Source organism: Xenopus tropicalis, chromosome 6, assembly GCF_000004195.4.
Source record: "Xenopus tropicalis strain Nigerian chromosome 6, UCB_Xtro_10.0, whole genome shotgun sequence".
In the NCBI taxonomy this organism is placed as follows: domain Eukaryota; kingdom Metazoa; phylum Chordata; class Amphibia; order Anura; family Pipidae; genus Xenopus; species Xenopus tropicalis.
In genome coordinates this window covers 42832092-42841514 of record NC_030682.2, presented here as the reverse complement: position 1 = coordinate 42841514, position 9423 = coordinate 42832092, and the positions used below count along the sequence as shown (strand labels likewise).

Sequence of the window (9423 nt, the reverse complement as noted above, 5' to 3'; positions counted from 1 at the left end):
GGCCCCCTCTAGAGGGGGGGGTAATGTAAAAGTACCTGGGCAGCGGGGACGCCCGCCGCTCTCCAGGCGGGGACGCCCGCCTCTCCTTGCGCGCCGATGCGCGCGTCCGGCTCTTCTGGCGAGCGGCGGTGCTCGCTCTCCCTCTTGAGCCGGCGCGACGTATGACGTCATCGCGCAAGGCGCGAAATTCAAATATTTAAAGGCGCCTGCGCATATTTTCGTCGCCCAACTTCGGTTTTGCCTCCTGATTACTGTTTTCTGCTATTCTGATTCTGACTACTGTTTTGACCCCTTTGCCTGACCTTGACCTTGCCTGATTGCTGCCTGAACTGACCCCTTGCCTGTTTTTGACTACGTGTTCCGGATTTCGATATTGTACCTCGCTGCCTGTTCGGTTTTGACCTCGGCCTGCTCCACTTCGTCTCAGCTTCCTAAAAACTTTACGTTAAACGCAAGGTTCCCTTGCCTGCCCAGAACATTCGCCCTGATCCTCTCACAACAAGTCCTGGCGGCACCCGAGTAGCGGAGGGCTCCACCCGAAGCGAAAGGTGGTTGTTATAGGCAGAAGAGTGAGCTTTGACCGGGATCTCAGCTTTTGTTCTGGGTTTGGGATACCGAGCGTGACAATTGCATACAATTAGAGCAATGAGGGTGCTTGGCCTATGTACTAACCTGGTAATGTAATGAAAATTTTTAAGTTTGCCTACATCTAGTAACCCAACCAATCAGATATTTGTTTTAAAATATTTGACCTGTACTACCTGGTGGTTGCCATAGGTTACTAGACAAGTAGTTAACTTAAGAGCATTTAATACATTATTACTTATCACTCTATAGTGGACTTCTTAGGAAATTTTCTTACATATAAACATATTGTTATATTGTCATTTTTTGTATTAATACATTTTGTACATAGAATTTCCAGCTAGATGCACTTGAACAGCAATTCCCAGAATCGATGGAACAACCAAAGGCAGCTGAAAGACACAGCTGATTGCAGTTCAAAAAAACAGATGAGTGACTGAGGTTGAGGTGTTCTTAAATTCCTTCTGTGTCTCTCATTCCACTCCACCTCTTCGTAAGGTATTATTCAAATGATTGTAGTTTCCAGATTGTAAATAGAACTGTAAGTAAAAGTGTTGTGTTTTTCCAAAAAGCTTTTTTTAACTTTTAGTTTTTCTTCATTCCTATTATCTATACTCCATACCCTTAATTCACCCTTCTCGACTCATCTTTCATACTTGTCTCTTTGTGCCCACTTTCCATTCACTTTGTTTACCCAATTTGAATCCACTTTACTGTATTCCCTAATGTCTTTCCTTCATCAATATCTCCTCAAAATTTCCTTTGCAGTAAGTTGCTATCTTCTCTGATTTTCCTAAGGCTGCTCTGTTGTTCTAATTTCTTTCACTAAAGTTCCCCTAAATCATATTTTTCCATTGTATAATTTATTTCCCTCAACTTTTTCTTTTGCAGCAAATTCCCTCTCTGCAACACATTTACACAGTTTCTGCCTACATTATTAACCATTATACCCACCTGCTGTATTCTACTTATTCTCACTAAACTATACCACACATTCTAACCAATCTTCTAATGTATATACCTGTATATCCAACATTCACACCAATTTTCCACCAAAGTCTTAAAGGAAAAGTAACACAAAAAATTTTTAAGTAAAAAATCTATCATAACCTGCCCCAATAATTGCCCTATCCTGCAAACCATTTATTATTTTGAATGCTGTAGTACAAAATACCTGTAAAAAGTCGGCTTCCGGTCATTTGAAGAAGGGTGATATGGCGATGCAGGTGAAGTATCAGGGGAAGCCTGACTCCTTCATATACAGAAGGAAGGCTAGACTCGATCGCCACATAGTGGACGCTTCCCCTGATACTTCACCTGCATCGCCGTATCGCCTTTCTTCAAATGACCGGAAGCCAACTTTTAACAGGTGTATTGTATTCTAACCCTTCTCACTAATTTATCCCAAACATTTTAATTTTTAACTTTGTTTTATTGCAGGCAATACATTTACCAGTTCATTTGTGCAGGGTCGGACTGGGAGGTGCAGGGCCCACCGGGGCTGCCGCCCCCCCCAACCCCCTGTAGGGGCACCTGCCCGACGCCCCCTGAGCATGTGTGAGTGAAATGTGTCAGGGGAAGACATTAGCAGGCCAGGGGATGCGGTAATGCCCACCGGGTTTTTTCCTGGTGTCCAGGCGGCCCAGTCCGACCCTGCATTTGTGTATACCTGTGTCATGGTTATTTATTAAATATACTCTAAACTGTATACAAGTGTTCCTTTTATTTCCAGGTGTTTTTTGAGGAATATCAATGCCACCAGGAATTTTGTGAAGTAATTGGTCTCAACAAAGACGCCAGCTTTTGATTAAATAAAATGCAGTCAACAACATAAAAATGCTTAAAATTTTTATATATATGTATATATATATATATATATATATATATATATATAAAACCCTGCTTATAATCATGAGTTTTGGGCAAAATTTTTGATGTTTTTAAACAAACTAAATTCTAAAGAGAAACATGAATGAATAAAATTAGGTTCCCAAGTTTAATCACACTAAGCATTGGCAATTTAGCAAGCAATATACTGATGAAGAATATCACGTTTCGCATTTCAAGGGTATGCTTATATTCTCTATGGGTTTAGCTGCAGGTATTTACGTTGTAAACCAAGTAACACTTCATATTTTGTGACACTAATTACACTAACTGCTTTGTAGCTACAAAGAAACTGGAATTCCCCCTTTAAATTCATGGCCTTTGGAATCCACAAAAAGGTAGTCACTTTAAATATTTTTCAAGACAAACCCTGTGCCTGTGAGAGACATTGATGTTATTTCCAAGTAATTACTATACTGAAAATCTGATTTTCCCTTACTTGTGCCAAATAATAAAGTTGTGGAGGAGTAATATTAAGTTTTCTACATGTTTCGTACAGACATTATATGTCTTGCTATACAGTGGAATGGGTTGTAAGATTATATGACTAACCAGGAATCTCTCTTGTTACTATAATTAATAATGGTATAATGTGAACAAAATATTGCTAGCATTAAACAATTTCACAATAATTGAAAAGTAGAATACCAAATAGAGAATATTAGAATTTTGGAAATTCTAATAAAGCTGATCATTACAGGGGACATAAACCCTTATGTATTTGCTTTTATAATAAAAGGTTTTTGTGAGGCAGTTTCCTTTGTTAGCAACTCGAGCTCTTTTTAAAGATTTCTGTTCCTTTAAACCACTCAAACTTATAGCTGACCCTGTCACAGATTATTGGCTTCTGTTAACAATACAATATGGACCTGATGCTGTGACTCCCCTACTTAGGAAAAAGTGACGCTCCTTCCTGCCAATTGTCATTGCAGCAACGAACTGCTGGAGGACTGAGTGCTGGATATTCAGGCTAGCTAGTCATAGAGAAGTCACTTGCATATACAATGTGTCATTAAGGAGAGCTACTGTGCCAAATCAATGAAACAATCTCACAAAAATAATTAATACAATGAAATGATATATATATTGCAAATATAAAGTAACTTGGAATTAAGCTGGAAATAACAGCCTCTGGAAAGGGGCTGTGGGATAGTACCTATGCTAAGGTGAGATGGTGCCTGTAGTAGCAGTGAGTATAAGAGGAAAGTATTGTAGCCGTGGCATAGCAGGTATAGTAGGGAAAGATGGTGCCTATAGTAGCAGTGGGGATGATAGCCTCTGGGAAGGGACTGTGGCTGTGGGATAGTAAGTACAGTAGGGAAAGATGGTGCCTATAGTAGCAGTGAGATAATAGCCTCTGGGACTGTGGCTGTGGTATAGCAGGTATAGGTGGAAGAAATGGTGCCTATAGTAGCGGTGGGGATAATAGCCTCTGGGAAGGGACTGTGGCTGTGGTATAGGAGGAAGAAATGGTGCCTATAGTAGCGATGGGGATAATAGTCGTTGGGAAGGGACTGTGGCTGTGGGATAGCAGGTATAGTAGGGAGAGATGGTGCCTATAGTAGCAGTGGGGTAATAGCTTCTGGGAAGAGACTACTGTTAGATAGCAGGTATAGTAAGAGGAGATGGTGCTTATCGCAGCATTAAGATAAAAGCCTCTGGGAAGGGACTGTGACTGTGGTATAGCAGGTATAGTAGGGAGAGATGGTGCCAATAGTAGCAGTGGGATAATAGCCTCTGGGAAGGGACTGGGGCTGTGGGATAGCAGGTATAGTAGGGGAAGATGGGACCTATAGTAGCAGTGGGGATAATAGCCTCTGGGAAGGGACTGGGGCTGTGGGATAGCAGGTATAGTAGGGGGAGATGGTGCCTATAGTAGCAGTGGGGATAATAGTCTCTGGGAAGTTACTCTTGGGATAGCAGTTAAAGCCCTAGCATTTCAAATTAGCTCATAAATATTGGCTTCTGAATTTTTGCAGAAGAAATAACCATTTCTCTATTGGGCGCAGGGCCCTTTGAGGTACAGAGCAGGAAAGACAAAAGGTACTAAATACTCAAACATAAAGCTGAGAGGCTAATAAAGCAACAGTAGAACCCTGCAACATGATACATTCCCATTACCCCTTTAACATAGTGTTGTCTGATGGATTGAATTTCATCTCCACTTCTTTATAAATTCTGCTTTTTTTTCTCTCTATATACCTTTTCATGATGGGCAACACAGAAAATCATTGGCATTAAACCACAGCACATTTTCCATGGTGGGGCCTAAAAAAACAGGAAAACATTTCTTATAAATAAAGAGGAATACAGACAATATTTTTATTGTTACTGGAAAATTAACATAATGTATTGTTTTTGATTAAATTATTTTTTTATTAATACTTTAGCTCTTAAATACAGAACCATGAAAAAGTTTGGGAACCCCTATTAATTCTTAACATGCCTTATGGAAACAGTAGTATGTCAGCAGTGACATAAAGTTTATTGGTTTAACAGAAAATATGCAATATGCTTCATAACAAAATTAGACACGTGCATAAATTTGAGATAACAGAGATATTACATCAATACTTAGTTGAGCCTCCTTTTGCAAATGTAACAGCCTCTAGATGCCTCCTATAGCCTTTGATGAGTGTCTGGATTCTGGATGGCGGTATTTTAGACCATTTGTCCAAACAAAATCTCTACAGTTCAGTTAAATTTGATGGCTGCCAAGCATTGACAGCCTGTTTCAAATTACCCCATAGGGTTTCCATTATATTCAAGTCGGGGGACTGTGACGGCCATTCCAGAATATTGTACTTCTGCCTCTGCATAAATGCCTTTGTAGATTTGTAGCAGGTATAGGTGGAAGAAATGGTGCCTATAGTAGTGGTGGGGATAATAGTCTCTGGGAAGGGACTGTGGCTATGGGATAACAGGTATAGTAGGGAGAGATGGTGCCTATAGTAGCAGTGGGATAATAGCCTCTGGGAAGGGACTGTGGCTGTGGGATAGCAGGTATAGTAGGGAAAGATGGTGCCTATAGTAGCAGTGGGATAATAGCCTCTGCGAAGGGACTTTGGCTGTGGGATAGCAGGTAGAGTAGGGAAAGATGGTGCCTATAGTAGCAGTGGGATAATAGCCTCTGGGAAGGGACTGTGGCTGTGGGATAGCAGGAATAGTAGGTATTACATCAATACTGATTTGACCCTCCTTTTGCAAATGTAACAGCCTCTAGATGCCTCCTATAGCCTTTGATGAGTGTCTGGATTCTGGATGATGGTATTTTAGACCATTTGTCCATACAAAATCTCTACATTTCAGTTAAATTTGATGGCTTCCAAGCATTGACAGCCTGCTTCAAATCACCCCATAGGGTTTCCATTATATTCAAGTCGGGGGACTGTGACGGCCATTCCAGAATATTGTACTTCTGCCTCTGCATAAATGCCTTTCCAACTGTGTTTAGGGTCATTGTCTTGGTGAAATAACCAACCCCTGCGTAACTTCAACTTTGTGACTGATACTTGAACATTATCCTGAAGAATTTGTTGATATTGGGTTGAACTCATACGACCCTCAACTTTAACAAGGGCCCCAGTCCCTGAAGTAGCCACACAGCCCCATAGCATGATGGAACCTCCACCAAAATTGGCAGTTGGTAGCAGGTGTTTTTCTTGGAATGCGGTGTTCTTCTTCCGCCCTGCAAAGCACTTTTTGTTATGCCCAAATAAATCAATTCTTGTCTCATCAGTCTAAAGCACTTTGTTCCAAAATGACTGTGGCTTGTTTAAATGAGTTTTTGCATACAAGAAGCGACTCTGTTTGTGGTGTGAGTGCAGAAAGGGCCTCTTTCTCACCACCCTGCCATACAGATGTTATTTGTGAAAATTGCACTGAATTGCAGAACGATGTACAGATACACCATCTGCAGCAAGATGTTCTTGCAGGTCTTTGGAGGGGATCTTTGGGTTGTTTGTAACCATTCTCACAATCCTCCACATATGCCGCTCCTGTATTTTTCCTGGCCTGCCAGACCTGTGTTTTACAGTAACTGTGCCTGTGGCCTTCCATTTCCTGATTACATTCCTTACAGTTTAAACCTCTGATTTTTGTAGCCTTCCCCTAAACCAGCAGTTCTCAACCTGTGGTTCGTGACCCCTTTGGGGGTCACAGGGGTCACCTAAGACCATTGGAAAACACATATTCTGTCTTTATATTTTATGGTTGGGGGTCACAACAACAGGAGGAACTGTATTAAAGGGTTTGCTGCATTAGGAAGGTTGGGAACCACTGCCCTAAACCATGATACTGAACAATCTTAAGGTAGGAGATCCGAATTAAGGAAAGACCCCTTATCCTGAAAACCCCATGTCCCGAGCATTCTGGATAATGGGTCTCATACCTGTACTCAGATGTTCCTGGGAAATGAAAGACATAACTATTCTCTTTTTTGTTGAAAGTGGAGTAAATTATTATGCAGGCTGAGAGGGGTTCCCAAACTTTTTCATATGACTGGTTTGCTCATATGAATGTAAATCTAACAACAGCTTAGAGTGGCAATATTATCGAATTACAAGCCAAGAGCCAAGTGGAACAAAATGGCTAGCCTGTCTTTTTTCTTACTAGCAAATGTCCCAAACCTACTAGTAACTAAAGTTGGCCATACACGCACCAATATTATCATACGAAACCTTGTTTCGTACAATATTCAGTGCGTGTATGGCGGCTCAACAAGACGACCAATAGCGCAAAGGCTGTGAATATCAGGCGTCTCGTTAGGCAGGTTAAAAGATTTTGACTGGGTGCCATTGAAAGCGCCGAGCAAAATCAACATTTAGGGCTGAATCGGCAGGTGGAGGTAGAATTCCTGTTTTTTCTACCTCCACATCTGACGATACAGCCCTGAACGTCAGTGGGGGTACCAAACAACCACGTTTAGTCACAGAGTTTATGTGAAAATGATTAGCTATAATACAAGAATTTTAAGCTTACAATTGTTGCAAATACATGCTAGGCTGTTAACCAGGCAATATCTACAGGATAAATTGTAGCCCAAAGTATCCAATAGTTTACAAAAATATAGAACATGGTTTCGGTCTTGGCTAAAAAAATATACTATCTATAACAAAGTATTAAAAGATCCCCCTCCAAAACTTTATGGTATAGGGTTCCATGGGAAGGATAGGATCAGGGCCGCCGCTCCCTATAAGCAGAGTATGCAGTCTGCATAGGGCACCCAGGGGGGCACCATCCCAGCTGCTCAAAAAAAAATCGTTTTTATATATTATAACCTACCCCCCTGTCCCGCCAGTTTTTATAGCGCATCCCGCTGTCCCGGATAGTTCAATCAATCTATGGGGGCACTTACTATGGGGGCTATTGGGGGCATTGTCTATGGGGGATATTGGGGGCACTGTGTGTGGGGCCCCTATAGTAGGTGTTTTTTTTTAATTTTATTTTTACTTCCGTAATATTTGGGGGAGGGGGCACAAAAGGACATTTCTGCTTAGGGCACCCATTTGGCCAGCAGCGGCCCTGGATAGAATAGTACCTGTGATATAAAAATGTGAACAGCCCTATAAAAGAGGTACTGTACATTTTAACCTTTTAGTCCATGTCACATTGGGGACTCCTATAGACCATTTTGCTTGCTGGCAGCATGAGAGTAAAGTACACGTTTCGGATGGAACAAATTAAAAGTTTTGGGTGGATTCAGCGCGAAAACCTTATTAAGCGTGAAACCCTATTAAGATTTGCCACCTAAAGATTCCAATTTACAACTCCTTCCATTTAAGGAGTTAATGTGCTTCTGTAGCCAGAACATTTGTGACATGGTATTGCTGTTGTAGCTTATTTTTGTTCTGTTCTGCCAATGTGCCTATATTGAAATCACTAATAAAGTTCTACATGTTCCTGTTGTATACAGTGTCTTATATTTTTGTGCTTTTTTCCCCTTTAAAATGCTGTTTAATACTGTGATTTGAATTAATTTGGTTATAAACTATTTGAAAAATGTAAGGCAAAGACAACATTTAACACTCCAATTCTTGCTGGACCATAACACCCAGTTCCCTTCCAATAGACCATCTATTGGCGGCATGCTGGGGATTATAGTTTTGTATCATTTGGAATATTAAACATTGTTTATTGGCCGGAGGATTTACTAGACATATCAGTTTACAGCTACCAGATTCACCATTAGCATCCAGAGAACCTTGGGGTAAATTTAGCTTTTTCCTGTAACTTTGGAAAACTTGCAGTAGCTACACATGGCCATGGGGAAGAAATCCTAAACCATAGTTTGTGCTAGTACATAAACCCTTACAGTGGAAGTCATGAATAGATGCTTTAGATGAAAATATTTCTACCTTGTGTGTGGGCTTCTCGTTTTCCTGCTGGTGTAGGCCTCCCTATCTTCTGCCTCTCAGCTCCTTCAGATATTGGCAGCGGGGGTACCCTGTTCTGCATGTGGAATTCCGTGCTGAATTTCGTTTCATTCCCAGCCAGCCCCCTACAAACCACAAAAGTGCAAATGCTGATTACAAATTATGCTAAGTGCTTCTCTCCTTGCAAGAGCACATACACACACATATATATATGCGAGCTGGAAAGCCGTTTTAGCCACAAGATAATCACTTAATCTCTTGCTTATTTTTGCTTGTAAAAGTATATGAAGTATATTGAGCACTTTTAACATCAAGCCACAAATTCCCAATGAAAATAATTTTGCTGCTACCGCAAGCGCTGACACAGCATCTGCTTCTTTTCTCGCCTCTTCTATGTATTTGTTTACAGAAATGCAACAACTTGACAGCAGAGGCTAACATTAGTGTTTGAGGCTGAAAGGGACCTTACAACATAGACTCCTTTAAATCTGATGACAGTAAATGCATATTGTTTATAGAACTTTAGACTTACATTGGTTTGTTTATAGTGAGAATACTTTGGGTTGAAAGTTCTTTT

At 40.8% G+C, this 9423-nt stretch overlaps 1 long non-coding RNA gene across 1 annotated transcript; it reads right to left on the bottom strand.

Annotated features, from left to right (window-relative positions):
• Positions 1-631: 631 nt before the first annotated feature.
• Positions 632-8976, bottom strand: LOC116411717. Its single transcript, XR_004223311.1, has 3 exons — positions 8829-8976; positions 4675-4740; positions 632-1124 (listed from the first exon to the last, which is right to left on the bottom strand). It is a non-coding gene; the product is annotated as an uncharacterized LOC116411717 (long non-coding RNA).
• Positions 8977-9423: the final 447 nt, after the last annotated feature.